Source organism: Pleurodeles waltl, chromosome 7 (genome assembly GCF_031143425.1).
Source record: "Pleurodeles waltl isolate 20211129_DDA chromosome 7, aPleWal1.hap1.20221129, whole genome shotgun sequence".
Lineage (NCBI taxonomy): Eukaryota > Metazoa > Chordata > Amphibia > Caudata > Salamandridae > Pleurodeles > Pleurodeles waltl.
In genome coordinates, this window is record NC_090446.1 from 58,516,978 (window position 1) to 58,533,489 (window position 16,512).

Here is a 16,512-nt window from a genome sequence, read left to right on the forward strand (position 1 = left end):
TTTGACAGTAGAGGAAATTTAGCACAAGTTAAGGCTGTTCGGCAAAACAGCCATGAAGAGGAGGTTTGCTTTAAGACTCTTGAGATTGGGAGGTTCTTCAACACTAGGTCCTACTTTGGTACCAGGAGACGTCTTAGCTTTTCATCCTGAAGTGTGGTCAGTACCGCTGACAAACATAGCAGTAGTGGTGGACAAGAAAGGGGACAGGATTGATGGACCAATACCAAATTATCAGCACATGGTAAAGTTTTGTCCCCCCCCCCTTGAACTTCATCCTCCAGTTATGAGTCTGCAAAACATTTGCAATGTCCGCGTAAGTCTAAACCTGCTAAACGTCTTCCAAGTTTCATGTTGACTCGTCAAATGATGCTACAGATATTAACAAATTAACTCTTTTTAGTCTTCCCTTTTTACCTGCGTCCCCCCTTGAGAATCAGCACGAATTTAAAAATACCAAGAGTCAGCTAAACACGCTCAGACCCTGCCAATCAAAGTGGCAGAAAAACTAAAAATACATATTTTCAGTTCAAGATATCTCTATCTTTTGACCTTTGCAAGCACATCCATTTCATTTCATTCTAATTTCTCAAACACTACTAAATGGATTTACATCAAACCAGGCAAAGGCACTTCCGTGAGTGGAATTCCACCATTGTGCCCGGAGGGAGTCCGTCTGTTCAGCTGTTTTTCTGTAGTGGGAGAGCAGAGAATCCTATGGGAGCAGAAATGGGCAGTCAGCATTTTGGCCGCTGCTTGGCAGATCTGCATGTACCTTACCGTGCTGGGCCCACATCACCTGAACTTTTTATTGGAAAGTTTTATGCAGATTTTTTGACCAGTGCCAAAATTAAGAAAACAAACTATGGGTTTGTCATTGAAACTCAGCTAATCATAATTGCACACTGGCTTTGACTAGTGTGAAACATGCATACATATCATACATGTGTGTGCATTTGTATTGCACAAGATGTAGTTATATAGAACCAATATTTCAGAGAGAGACATAAAATATGGAAAATATGTCATGGTTTCCTGTGAAAAGTGGATTTCTTCATATTAATGGCAGCCCACAAACCACCCTGCAGAGCTTCACCACTGTAGTTTCTTTACCGGTACAGTTTAAAGCCATGGATCACAATGTGTTTTCAGATTACACAAACTTTCAGGCTGTGGGAAAAAAGGTTCCCAGGAAAGGGGAGGAAATATAACAAGTGTCTCACCCCAGGCCAGTGGTATTGGGGACTGAGAGGCCTGGAAAACTCGAGTAGCACACGAGAAACAACACAGAAAACTGCATGCTTGTGAATGAGCATGCCACTCTTATCTAGAGAGCTTGTCTTCTATTTTATCAAAAGGTGCAATTCAAATTTGAATTGTGACTTTTGCAAAGGGTTCATAAAACAGTGCCAATGCAGAGAGGGTGTGAGGCATGGCAGAGAAAGAGAGAGGCAGATTAAAGAATAACAGTGGGAGGAGCTAAAGAAAGAGATAAAGTGAGAGAGAGAGAGAGAGAGAGAGAGAGAGAGAGAGAGAGAGAGAGAGAGAGAGAGAGAGAGAGATAAAGTGAGAGAGAGAGAGAGAGAGAGAGAGAGAGAGAGAGAGAGAGAGAGAGAGAGAGAAAACTGACCACTATGAACGTCCTAATTCACATTGCCTCCATCCACAAAGCTAATCAAGTAAAAGTTAAACATGTCAGGCGCGGTGGGGTGTGACACGCGTTGCGTGTTGATTCCCACGCCTGGTGAACTTCAGTGGCTTTTCCCCTTTGAGCATGAACTCATACATCTGCAACACATTAGTCACATTCACTTCTTGTATTTTATTATAATATAATAATTGTGATTCTGCAACCCCTGTATAAACGCCCATCTCTAATTTCTTCATCATAAATGGGATTCTGTAATCCCTGTTTAAACAGCAGTGTCTAGTATCTTAATCAGCAACTTGTGATGCACTTAGTCACCAATTATAAAGAAAAGAAGTCAGAAGTCAACTGCAATAACTTACTCCACTTGAGTCCTGACATTACAATGTCTGCTGCCAGAGCCAGCAGCCCAGGTGAAAGCCAGGTCAGTCACGGAGCATAACTGAAGCAGCTGTTCAAAGCAACAAGTGCTGATGTTTGCTGATTCAAGGTATGTATGTATGTATCCCAGGTAGGGGGTTCAGTAGTCAAGATACACCAGTGAGCCATGTTAATTACCACATTCCCTCGTGCACTTTAATTTTCACTGTCCAATCTCCAGCTCAGAAGCATTTCGTGTAACATTGTTAATTGGAGTTGGGCGTTAACCTTTTGGTTCTGTCAGTGGATTTTTCTTCTTCTTTTGCCACGGTTTTTTTAAATTCTTTATTGTAAACAAAGCTGCCTGACCTTCATCATTCTAAAATAAAATGGCCACAAGCAAAATCATTTTTTTTCCTCATACAGTATTTGTTGCCATTGAAGCCCTGGTTCTTAAGTTTACTACTTTGTGTGCGGGTGCACTCCTTGTGAAACAGCAGAACGCCATCACTCACAGTCAAGTTAGCCGATGAAATCTGCTGCCCAAATTGCTTTTCTTTCTTCTCCTATGTTTTTCTAGCTTACAGTCACAAGCAGAAGAACATGTCTATTTTAGCACTCATAATTATAGATAAATTAAACCATATCTGCATGTTTTCACATATTCTAAGCTAAGCAGCATGTTTAAAAAAAACTGACATGCAGTGAACTGATTCTAACATGTTTTTGCAATAAATTTCTAACACATTTGTGATGTGTTTCATTTTGCCCTAGTGGTTATGTTATGTTGATTTGTGGGGTGACCTAATCACCAAAGGTGCTACTAGCAGGAGCCAAGTCTTCAGCTTCTCGTGGAACACAAGAAATGACTAGGATGCTCTGCTGTGTAGAAGGAGGTCTTTCCATGTCTTGGGAGCAACTTATGAGAATGAGCAACCTCCAGTTTTGATTTTGTGGATGCTGAGAATGTGTGCAAGTGAGAGTGAGGCAGAGTGGAGGTGGGTTGGTGAAAGTGTGTGAGGTTGTTCAGGTTTCTGTTGTGTAGGGCTTCATATGTGTGTGTGAGAATTTTGAATTAGCTGTACTTGTGAATCGGGAGCCAGTGAAGCTTTCTGAGGTGCGGTGTGATGTCAGTGTGGTGTGGGAGGTCGAGTATGAGTTTGTCAGCGTGTTCTGGATGGTCTGAAGCCTGTCTCTGAGTTGTTTGGAAATTCCAGCATAGAGAGTGTAGCCGTAGTTCAGCCTGCTAGTGATGAGTGCTTGTGTGACGGACCATCAGGTGTTTTGAAGCAACCATTTGAAGATTTTTCACACCATGTGTAGGATCTGGAATCAGGAGGTGCACACTGTGTTGTCACAGTCGAGGTTAGTGTGCTCCTCAGAGGACTTATACCGACCTAACAAGGGAGTGAGAGACCCATGTAGGCAGGACATAATTCCATCTGACCTGCCTACTTCATGCAATTCTTGTAAGGTGAAATGAGGAATTCACCAGCTACCTAGTTTAAACTCAAACAACCTAAAAGGCTACAAACAGTCATTCAGCCCAGATGTACTTACTAAACTGTAGGTCACTTTTGTAACACAGTACAGAGTTAGTACATAGAAGATACAATGCCAGATATCCTGTTTCTAACCAAAACCTGGTTAAAAGAGGAATCAACCCCAGATGTAGTAATGGCCTCCCTCCTGGCTTCTCCGTGGTGAATTGCAATAGGAAAGATTAGAGAGGGTGGGTAGCTATAACTTTTAAGGAAGAATGGAAAGGGACATTTACACCCTTTAACATTACTGGATGTGAGACTCTACAATCCTCAACAGATTTTTCACCGACCTTCACCTTCTCGGGCAATGTGTTGTACAGGACCCCAGGGGCGGCATCACAGTTTACTCAAGCACTACCTGATGTAGTAGCAGAATGCTGCCTGAAAAAAGCTAATGTCACTCTCCTAGGGGATTTGAATGTCCATTATGATGATTCAGAGTGTCACAGGCAACAGGTTAGTCCAGTATCTAGAGACACTGTAGGTAACCTAAAATCAGGAGAAAGATATGGTGGCCGCTCATCTGCGTAACTCATTCCCAAACTGTGGAAAAGCCTCCTTGTGGACCTGAAATCTCAACAGTCAGAAGGGAGGTTCAGGAAGCTTCTTAAAGCTCATTAGTTTTGAAGTCTTGCAATTCTCCAGGGTGCGTGTGTTGCTTCTGCTGATGTGGCTGAGTTAGTGCTGCAACGCCAGTTGAGTAGCTACGCACTATACAAAAACTGATAGAATAGAACTTGACTTGTCACGTTGAGCTTTTCCAGGGTGATCCCTAGATTTCTTGTGTGGTCTATGGGTGTAGGTGTTGGTCCTAGCTCCAACGGCCATCGGGTGGGGTCTCAGGCTTTTTGCTGAAGACCAGTACTTCTGTCTTGTCAGAGTTGAGCTGCATGCAGTTTATTCACATCCAGCCTGCTGCCATAGTAATTCAGTTGGTGAGATTCTATTTTTAGTCTTCATGTTTGCCAACATTCTCTCTCTTTCATATGAAAGAGGTATGAACCGTATGAACCTAGCATTTAAGAACTTTGTGGGAAAGGCGATGGTGTGGCTATGTACTTCATGCAATAAAGAATCCCCTGCTGTACATGCTAAGGATATTGCTACACATCTCGGAGTTCAATGATCTTATAAAGAAACTTTTCTGTGTTGGTATAGAGCTCCTCAGAGCCTTGCAAAATCCTTAAAATGTACAGCAGGGGGTGCTTTATCCTTTATGTTTGGCTCCCAGATATTAAGTTAGTGTAGAATGAAACGAGTTACAAATATGCTAATATCTATACCAATATAGGAACAGCACAAATATTAAAACACAATGAACCCTAATTTCATTAACAAAAAGCAATCTAGTTTTTGGTTTTTAGGTCGAGCGTTAATGTTCAGCCTGCTGTATACTAAAGTATACAATAGAGTGAGTTCCAGAGTTTTGATTTGATCGTTTCAGTGTCTTTCAAAAATCCTTGCTTGCTAGGGGTCAGTACTGCCTCTTTGTCCTGCCTTTTTTCACTTTGGGAGCAGCACAAAGTACTGTGTAATTACGCTATGTCCTGTTTATCTCTTCTGTAAGGGACTTTTTTTTGGCACTTGCCTGTTTCACCCAACAGTGTGGGTGCTTGTTCAGTCCCTTCTCCCCACCAGCTCCCTCTGTCAACATAAACCACAGCAGAGCGGGGCTTTTCCAGGGCCAGCTCGCTCTCCCTCTCTTCCATTTGTTATTTTCAGTCTGTGTGGGAATAAAAGTCCAGTCAGTAATTTACAACGCTATGAGCTCTAACTGAGCAAACACGAGACTATTGCATTCCAAATGCTTGTTATCTTTTGTTCGCATTGCGATCTCACTTGGCAGAAGGCGAGCGCTTTGCATAACATCGACGATGTAGCCCGAGACATGTTCTCAACTAAGAGAAGTATTTACTAAGCTGTTTTACAGCTCTTTTTTATACTGTATCTTAAACTTAAATGGGCTTCCCCCATCGTACTGGTACCCCTACCATTCTTCCAGACCTCTACTCTCCTGATTCCTACAGATTCACTCACGTAACTTTGCTTGTGGCGCTGTCGTTATTTCTCACTGACTTAGATCCGCCCCTTGCAGCTAGACCTACGCCATGACATATGAGCTTTAAAACATTTCATAGAATCCAATTCTCAGCCTGGGCCTGTTGTCAGCACTGGACCGTAGATATTTTTCTCCAATAAATATTTTCTCGTTGAAAACACACTAGCACAAAGGAGAAATAATTTTATTAAGTGTTCGGCTCGGTTCTAGTGTGCCTTCTTAGTAGAACACAGTGAGTACATTCCCTTTAATGCCGTACAGATATTTTAACTGTACGAGTTCAGGGACACAATTTCAAAGAAAATCTTGCATTTTTTGAGGCATCCCAAAAAATACATCAAACATCTTGTCCACTATATGAAAATGTTTTGGAGCAACGCACCTCTAATGCTGTACACCAAAATAAGAAGTTGTTCATTGGAGAAGTAGGAACACATACATTTTGCCAAACATTTAGTTGTGAGTTCAAGTTTTTCAACAGTAAACACAACATTTAATTCTGTTACTATGTGAATAGCAATACTCACTCTTTCCGGTACCTGCTCCTCAGGAACATTGGGTAGTGTGCATGTTCTTTGTTTGTCCTCCGAGATTTCTTATCAAAATATCTTCTGCTAAGGACAGTAAATGTGATCGCTTCCTTCCCCCTCACAATGACGAAGGGATCTTTAATTGCAAGTTTGTCTTCACATCCCACTGTACAGTACGACAAAACGCCTTACACAGGATGTCGAAGTTTGCAGAAACAACCACGCGTTCACTTTTGTCACAACTTCCTCTTTGCTCATCTCTGGTTATTTTTTCTTTGAGGTCGAGATCAGTCGTAAGATGAAAGAAATGTAACTTGAGGGTTTTTAATTCCGTTTGTTTGTTGATGGTTAAACTATTAAACTATTGTTATATTTATGTACAGATAGTAGGTTAAATCATTACGAGGTGTTGCTTCTCCTAGCAAGAACATCATCCCTTTACCCCGCGGCAGCCACCACTGCAATTATGGTTCAGCTGCACTTTCCTTCGAAAGGGCTTTTTTCATTTGCCTATACCTTTGGCTCCCAAGGACAGAGCTGATTAAATGTGGAGCTCCCTTAATGTATGCAGATAAGGTCCTGCATTCAAATTTGTAAAATATTTAAAGGGGGTTTAAATTAAAGGGGGTAAAAATGATGTGTTTTTCCATTGTAATTTGCATAGGAACTATTAATCATTGCTAAACTAAAACCGCTGAAGGGATTTACTCCGCGCTTGCACTTCATCCAGCTGCTGACGTACACATTTTGTTAATACCGCTGAAAATAGTTGACGCACTTTAGTTGGTGGTCAACATTTCATTGTCACTGTCAATCGGCCATGCTGTGGCACAGAAAGTATCAGAAAGAGCCATGGCTGAGGTCTCAATCCTCGCCCTACTTCATGCTAAGTGCTGTTTTTTCCTTTGCGTAGTGGAGGGGATGGGAACTGTGAGTGAATCAGAGGTGGTGACTTGGTCTGGACGACTCAGACTTCTGCTTTCTACTGGTTTCTGCTTCCCTCTCTCCGCTATACACACAGAGACAGAAGAGTCCAAAGGATTCACGCATCGGACCTCTCTTTTAAGCCAAGGGTGGAGTGTGGCTGCAGGCAGGATTGGCCACTTGGGCTTCACCTCCAGGCTCTCCTAGGAGGTCATCGACTCTTATGGTTGTGTCTAGGAATGATCCAAGGAGCGCAATAATTATAGGTTAAACTTTGTGGACAATGGCCCTCATTCCCATCTTCAGCCGCCTGCCAAGATCAGACCGCCGGGCGGCCGGCAATGTGGCCGCACCCCCGCTGCAGCCATTTGGAGATCCCCGCTGGGCCGGCGGGCAGAAACCTAGTATCTCGGCCGCAACACAGGAGCCGGCTCCAAATGGAGCCGGCGGTGTTGCGGCCGTGCAACGGGTGCAGTTGCACCCGTCGCGCTTTTCACTGTCTGCATAGCAGACAGTGAAAAGCTGCATGGGGCCCTCTCAGGGGGCCCCTGCACTGCCCATGCCAGTGGCATGGGCAGTGCAGGGGCTCCCGCGACTCCCTGTACCGCCAGCCTTTTCCTGGCGGTTCAAACCGCCAGGAAAAGGCTGGTGGTAGGGGGACTCGTAATCCCCTGGGCAGCGCTGCTAGCAGCGCTGCCCTGGCGGATTACTACCGCCGGGGCCATTGTGGCTGGAAACCGCTGGCCCCGGCGGTGCGACCGCCGCGCTTCCACCGCAGTCGTAATGACCTGTGAAGCAGCGCCAGCCTGTTGGCGGTGCTTCCGTCAGAACAGCCCTGGGGGTCTTGTACCGCCAGGGTTGTAATGACACCCATAATGCTTTATTTGGTGACAACTCATGATACACAATAGTAGTGTCCTTTCAGAATCAATGTGCGTAACTGAAAATGCCTTATTGGCCCTTTTTCCGCTTTGATGCGTTGTTAAATGCAGAAACTATCTTGTTACATGATATTTATGTTTGTCCTTAAACCAGTTTGGGCCTTCTCTGCCTATTAATCATATATACATTCCATTTATTAATGCCTTATTTGACATTCTTGTGTGCGCTAGTAATACTTGTGAAAGCAGAACGTAATAAAACAAATGTAGGTCTTAAAATCAAAACCTAATTTGTTTAGAGTCTTGTAGCTCTTAAAATAAAAACCCAGGGCTTCATTTACAAAGACCTTTGCACCACCGTTGGATAATTTTTAATTGAAGCAGCAGTGGCTCTAGAAACGCTTGACACTGTTCCAGATTTACAAATTGGTACATAGGGCCCAATGCGTCAATTTGTAAAGTCCTGTGTCTCATTATACCAGCGCTAGGTATTATATGTGCAGGTTAGGCATTTCCACGGGAAAGCCACAGATAACTGACACAGTGAAATTTACATTTCACTTTGTCATTCTGTGTCTTCACTGTGTCGGAATTTTACCGCCTAATCAATGCAGGCGTAAAATGGTGCAGGGCTTTTCTCTATAGAGGCCTCTTTGCATTGCTGGAGTAGCATCATTAGGGTTGAGCATGCACAAGCGCTCTAGACCATGTTCTAATCACGCCCATGTCACGCCTGTCACTTTCATTAGTTCGTGGGCTTGCCTTTTAAAAATTGATTGATTCCATTTGTGAAAGGCATGCATATGTCATGCCTTTTCCTGTATTTAGCCCTCCTCCAGCACACTGATAAACTACTGAAAACATACAAGGCTCTGTGTTTTCAGCTGGTTTGAGGACTACTTTAGCTTCGTTTTCTGCGCAGCGCAATCTCGCTGGCCAGAAGTCTAGTGCTTTGCATGTCATAGCGACCATCGGCTTGCATATGTGAAACTGTTTTACTTTTCATTATTAGTTTATGTGGCAAGAAAAGTCCGGGTAGGAGTTTACAAAGCTAATAGCTCTAATGCGAGCAAACGCGAGACCCATTGCATTGCAAATGCTTGTTAAACGTTACATTTACCTGCTAATAAAGACACCCCCATAATATATATTTCTACTTCCTGGGGTGTATCTATCGATAGAAATCAATACAATTGTATATACAAGTAGCAGAATGCCTGAAAAATTGGACCGACCGAATAAAGTTCACCTGTTTTTGTTTGTTTGTTTGTTTTTCCCAAAACGTCCAGTGCATCGTCATCAAACACATTGGGGGTCATTACAACATTGTCGGTAAAAGCCACTTAACGCCGTGCAGAAGATCGCCAACACACCGCCGCGGCCCACATCTCAAAATCTGACAAAATTCAGACACCCACACAAGTCCGTCACACCAAAGGTCAGTGATAAACTGGCGAAAACAAAACCTCCACCATCACGCCAACAGAAATACACCCATGCTATCACGACCCACGAATCCACATGGCGGTCTTTCAACTGCGGTATTCCATTGGCGGTACACACCGCCGCGCTCAAAATACACACACATCTCCAAAACACCACCACATTGGACAATTTAAAATACACACACCTAATACACGTACACACACCACTCCCACACACCCAATACAATATAAAACACACACCTACATCACCCACAAACCCCTATGACCACCATTACAGAGAGAAGGCCAGAGAGAGACACCACCATCCACAAACTAGCAGCCACACAACACCATCACCCACACAACTGTCACGCACAAAACACCACACACCACTACATATCACCACACACACCACCCCACACATCACCTACACCACCCCATGGCACGGCAAAGACACCCCAGGTTATCGGAGGAGGAGCCCAGGGTCATGGTGGAGGAAATCGTCCGGGTAGAGCCACAGCTACTTGGATCACAGGTGCAGCACACCTCCATCGCTATGAAGATGGAGCTATGGCGAAGAATAGTCGACAGGGTCAACGCAGTAGGACAGCACCCAAGAAATCGGGACGACATCAGGAAAAGGTGGAACGACCTACGGGGGAAGGTGCGTTCCGTGGTCTCAAGACACCACATTGCGGTACAGCGGACTGGCGGCGGACCCCCCCTCCTCCCCCACAACTAACAACATGGGAGGAGCAGGTCTTGGCTATTCTGCATCCTGAGGGCCTCGCAGGAGTCGGTGGAGGAATGGACTCTGGTAAGTCAAATATTAACTATTACATCCCCCACCCTACCTGCATGCAAGCACATACCCCCACCCTCACCCCCAGCACTCCAACTCCTCACAAATGCCCCAATATCACAAACCACACATCTCAACACCAAGCCCTGCATGACAAAACAAAGCATGGACACCCATCACTAAAGCATGCCCACTGCACATACCCTTAACACCCCCCTCAACCATCATCACACAAGCCCCCACACAGGAATGCTAGCACTGGGGTACACGGTCACCCACCCATTGCACACCACCACACACACAGATGCAATAATCCTGCTTTTACACCCCTGCAGGACCACTACCCAACGTCACCAGACAGGAGGGTCCAGACATCTCCACCCCACCCACAGAAGAGGCCCACAGTGATGACAGCAGCTCTGTCCAACTGGATCCAGATGATCAGCCCGGACCATCGTGGGCCTCGGGACAGTCGGTTCCCCTCACACAGGCACAGCCCACCACAGACCTTCCACCATCTGGTAACACCAGCACAGCACCCACCCAGAGGGCCCATACGTCCGTCCCCAGGACACGTCAATCAACTGTGTGTCCACCCCTACAGGGAACCCAGGATAACCCACCACCCCAACAACAACAGGGACCTGGGGGCAGTGGCAGTGGGCACACGGTCCAGGGGACAGAGGCCCAGGAACACAGTGGTACTGGGAGGGCTGCCGTGCGACAGGGGGCGGACAGGCCAAGGGAACTCACTCTCCATGAGGCCCTCTCCTCCATCATGGGAGCATACCACCACTCCCAGGAGACGACGGCAATGGTCTTGGCCAAGTTTCAGGAGACCTAGCGCATGTAGGAGGAACAGTATTTGGGCTTCAGGGAGGAACTCAGAACCATCAGCTCCGCCCTGGGCACCATCATAGGGGTGCTGAAGGAAATACTTAACACCAGGAGGGACACTGTGGCACTACAAGGGGCCCCTGACACTAGCATGGACGATGAACTGCCCACCACCTCCGCCGGCGCTAGTGGACAGGAGGCACCACCACAGGACCTCCACACCAGCACCCCACCCCCTGCAGAGGGAGAACCACCCCGCAAGCGGTCCCTGAGATCCAGGAACAAGACAGAGCACAATGCCAAGACCCCCACCAAGAAATGAGACCACCCTGATTGTCATCCTACTGTCCCACTTTGTAACCCTGTCCATATTGGAACTGCCCAAGATCCACTTCCTATGCCCATATGGGCAATGCACCTGTGAGACTAATAGACTGGACTCTGCAATGGACATTCCTCCACCATCACCCCTCACCATTTTACAACCCCCCTCCAATATTTAGCACTTCAATAAACACCTTTGAAGCACAAAACAATCTGGAGTCAGTCTGTGATTTCGAAAATGTGTATTAGCAATGACAGTGACAAAATGCGTTTTCAAATGTAATGTCAACATACCTATGTCACACATCTCAAATCCATGAGGAATCTAAGCAGATGACACATGTTGGAAACCACACCTGTGAAACCGTAAGGGAAAGTGACAACTCAGTGACCATATACTGGTTGAAATCGACATACAGGATAGAGGTAGAAGTGTGAAAGTACTAGTAGTAGGCAGGAATGTTTTCTCACCTCTATGTCACTGGAAATATTGCTGGATAACTGAGTCCCTGTTGTTAATGTCTTCTTCCTCTGCTTCCTCCCCATCACTGTCCACAGGCTCCACAGCTGCCACAACACCGTCATCTGGACCATCCTCCTGCAGAAAAGGCACCTGTTGTCGCAAAGCCAAGTTGTGAAGCATACAGCAGGCCACGATGATCTGGAACACCTTCTTTGGTGAGTAGAATAGGGAACCACCTGTCATATAGAGGCACCTGAACCTGGCCTTCAGGAGGCCGAAGGTGCGTTTGATCACCCTCCTAGTCCGCCCATGGGCCTCACTGTAGCGTTCCTCTGCCCGGGTCCTGGGATTCCTCACTGGGGTCAATAGTCATGACAGGTTGGGGTAACCAGAGTCCCCTAATAGCCACACACGGTGCCTCTGGAGTTGACCCATCAAATAAGGGATGCTGCTATTCCACAGGATGTAGGCGTCATGCACAGAGCCAGGGAACATAGCATTTACCTGGGCGATGTACTGGTCTGCCAAACATACAATCTGTACATTCATCAAGCACCGCTGAACAGGCCAGGGACCGCTGAACAGGGCAAAGACCGCCATGGAATGCACTGCTGAACAGGTCTGACACTTGCCCCTCAAGCACCGCTGAGCAGGTCAGGGACCACTGAACAGGGCAAAGACCGCCATGGAATGCACCGCTAGCCCATTTGCGGCAGGGGCAGTGACACAACTGGGACCATCACGGGGTGTGTGCTGCACTCTGGGCACAAAGCCCCCTCCAGAACCAGTGGAGACAGACATCCACTACCTCAGTCCTTGGCAGGATGAAGCACTCTGGGCACAAAGCCCCCTCCAGAACCAGTGGAGACAGACATCCACTACCTCAGTCCTTGGCAGGATGAAGCACTCTGGGCACAAAGCCCCCTCCAGAACCAGTGGAGACTGTTATCCACTTGAGAGACTGTGGCTTTGCACTCCTCAGGATGGTACAGTGGGCAACCCACCCACTGCAGAGACTTGAGAGACTGTGGCTTTGCACTCCCCAGGATGGTACAGTGGGCAACCCACCCACTGCAGAGACTTGAGAGACTGTGGCTTTGCACTCCCCAGGATGCAGCAGTGGACAAACCACCCACTGTAGAGACTTGAGAGACTGTGGCTTTGCTCTCCCCAGGATGGTACAGTGGGCAACCCACCCAATGCAGAGACTTGAGAGACTATGACTTTGCACTCCCCAGGATGGTACAGAGGGCAACCCACCCACTGCAGAGACTTGAGAGACTGTGGCTTTGCACTCCCCAGGATACATCAATGGGCATGGAGCCCCCTCGTGGATCTGGCGCGGTGCACTCATCCGGCAGAGGTGCCCCCCCTTCCCTTCCCCCTGAGGTGCCTGTTGTATTTCTATCTGATGCCCCTGCAGTGTTCTCTCCGTTTTGATCGGGTATCTTGTGTGGGCCTTGCCCATGCATTTTGGGCCCAGTGGTCCACGGACAATGAATGGTGCAATACCTGCACTACTAATCGTGGTGTATATTTTGTTTAATGTGTGTGTATATATATATATATATATATGTATATATTTGCTGACTGTATTTTGTAATATTACAATGGTTCAACTCATTTCCTTTTGTCTTCGCATTCTTCCGGGGGGGTTGGGGGTTGTTACTGTAATGTATAGATATGCATTGGTGTGTGTGTTGTAGTGGGTGAGGGTCGGTGGGGTTTGGGATGTTGGTTGTGTGTGTCCCTGTGTTTTTGCCTCCCCCCTCCCCTATGTCGTAGATACAGTACTCACCGTGGTCTTCGCCGCCGGCATTGATGATCCTCGTATAGACTATCGCAGGGAGAATATGGAGTTCCGGCTTTATGGTGCCCTCGTTCCTCGTGGAGTGTGTAGAGGTGAGCGTTTTCCCTTTGAACTGGCTGTTTCCGCCGTGTTTTTATCCGCGCTGAATCCGCCCCGGAAAACGTGGCAGATTGGTAGGTTGTGATACTGTGGGCGGTACATTGTCCTCCGCCTGTCTGTTGGCGGTGACCGCCGCGTTGTTTGTCTGTACCGACCGTGGCGGTCGGAGTGTTAAAGTGGCTGTCTTTGTTGGCGGTTTCCGCCACGGTCATAATTCCAATTTTTTTACCGCCGGCCTGTTGCCGGTTTTACCGCTGCTTTAACACTGTCCGGCAGGGTTGTAATGACCACCATTGTCTTTCTTTCTTACCAGATACACACCGCTAGGTCACAGTTCATGCAATGTATATAAGACACAAGCTACATTAAACATCCTTCTTTCATATTTATCTGAAGAAGTCTTATATCCACTTACTAGCAGATAATGTAGTTATGATTTTGAAGCAAACACCAGCACTACTTACCGCTTCTTACAGTTTACACAAATATATACTGAAGCAAGTATATTACATACAACCCTACTTTCTGACATAACCAAAGGACCTTCATTGAAGTTTGTCATACTTAGTTAAATAAATCCAGTGCACAATTATTAACCAATATATTCGCTGTCACTTTCTAAAGACACGCGTAGCACTATATTTCACTTACACATAGATATGTAATTAAACTAATAAATCGTGAACAGCCGTGCCGCATTATAAACAAGGAGACCAGTGACACTGGCCTATCGAAACTTATGCCCCCCCCCCCCCCCCCCCAAAGTCCATGGAGTGGGCACCTTCCCCCCCTGGACCCAGTCAGAGGCTTGCCGCCAACGCACTGTGAACTGGGCTGAGGGGGGCGCCTGAAAGTCGCCCCCCCGTTCTCCTCCCCCCTCGCCCGCACCGCGGGGGCATTTGTTACGCTACTGAAGTGAGGTCTCCAGCCTGAAGATGACAAAACGAGGAAGTCTGCGGATTACCTTTTCAGCACCTCGTGGGGGGGGGGGGGGGCCAGTTAAGCCACTGATGAAGTGAGGTCTCCTCCGCCCCGGGGGCTGCGGGGCATTTGTTACGCCACTGACCAATGAGGTCTCCAGCCTCAAGGTGACAAGACGAAGGATTACCTTTTCGGCAATGAACGAGCGAGTACTGGATTTACCTAGACGAACGAGGCTTTGCGCTTTTCACTGGAATAATTTGGGAGAATGTCACTGTCACTCTCTCTAAAGGTTGGCAGGTGTCTCAGGTCAGGGTCGCCTCCCTTCAGTCCTGGGGGTCGAGATACCAATGCACTCGAAGTCGCTGGTCTAGTAACCCAGGGTGGCCCAGTGAGCTGAAAGCCGCCGCTGAAACATGCAGGGCCTTTCTCCCAAGGGCCAACTCAGCATTCTGTCTTCGAAGGCTGATAAACGGAGTACCTGTAATGTGAGTAACAGTGACATAGGTTTGCATAGTGCTTAGAAATGGTAGAGCTGCGGTATGAAGCGCTATATAAAAAAAAGGTTTTATTATTCACATCAGTGGGATGTAACTTGTAGATGACAAGGCAGCAAGGAGGTCTCACTGAGATGTGCATTAAGTAACAGTGTGCCACAGGACTGAGGGCACATGAGAGGGGGCTGCACCCAGGACAAAGGTCTCCGTCTTGGACTAGTGTTCACGCCCGCCCCACCGGCTGCATTTGTCGGTAAAAGAACCCTCTGGTTTTCCGGTCCCACACAAGCCCTCTCCACTTCGGTGACATAAGAGTTCACAAGGTGATCCATGGTTTCCACTGCAGCTCCTCGAGTTGAGCTCAGGCGCCTCAGTCTGCTGGAGGAGTTCACTCGGCGGAGTCTAGAACCCAGAGTGCTGCCCCCGGGACCCACAGGACGAGTGCCGGTGCTAGGTGATGCGGGGCAGGTGTGTATCCTAAGGAGGGGGCAGTAGTCACAGCAACACCTGTGACTCATGTGTGTAATTTGGGGCCCTAGGCCCTCATCCTAGTAAAGGAAGGGACGCAGACACGGTTGTAGGGTAGTACTGAACTGGCTTCAGGCACGTGCGCCCGGCCCCTTTTATTGGCAGGGTCACCTGACTGGTGACGCCTGTGTTGGGTGGGTGTGGGTTATACAAGTAAGACCAGCCCTCAGCAGAGTGGCTGACAGAAACACTAGAATGAGTCCAGCTGGACTCTACATCCCTCCCAAACTTTATTGAGGAACCAAACAAAAGTCCAACCTGTAAAAGAAACAATAACAAAGCACCACAATCAGTCTCGCGCGCCCTCGTGCGCTTTCACTTTCACTGTCCGGTCACCGGCTCGGAAGCATTTCGTATAACAATGTTAATTGGAGCTGGCCATTAACATTTTTGGTTCTGTCAGTGGATTTGTTTTCTTTGCCACGGTCTTTGCAAATTCTTTACTGTTAGAAAAGCTGCCTGACCCTCATCATTCTAAAATAAAATGCCCCCAAGTAAGAATTGCTTCTTTTCTCACACATGATTCTTTGCCACAGTAGCCATGGTTGTCAGTTTACTATCTTGTGTGGGGATGCGCTCCTTGCGAATCAGCAGAATGCCATCACCCACACTGAAGATGGACGGCGACGTGGGCTGAAGAAACGCCCTTGCTTCATGCTATTGTGGGCGGAAGAAAAATGTGAATGACACGAGGACAGACCAATGGATGACGATGGCCTGGAGAAAGCCCCTTGTTGTAAGTATATCATACTTATCATTTCAGCTCAGTGGAAATACCAGTGGGTCTTCATAACAATATTTATACATTCCAGCACATTCCACCAATTTCTAAGAAGGTTTTATACACTAATTTAATCCCCGCAC

General features: G+C 47.0%; 1 protein-coding gene across 2 annotated transcripts in view; it reads right to left on the minus strand.

Moving 5' to 3' along the window:
• Nucleotides 1-6,293, minus strand: part of LOC138303625 (early activation antigen CD69-like) — a 47,438-nt gene extending 41,145 nt beyond the window's left edge. For both annotated transcript variants that reach the window (XM_069242921.1, XM_069242922.1), the window contains exon 1: nucleotides 6,136-6,293. The gene's annotated coding sequence lies outside the window, so the exon portion shown is untranslated. The remainder of the gene's footprint in view (nucleotides 1-6,135) is intronic.
• Nucleotides 6,294-16,512: the final 10,219 nt, after the last annotated feature.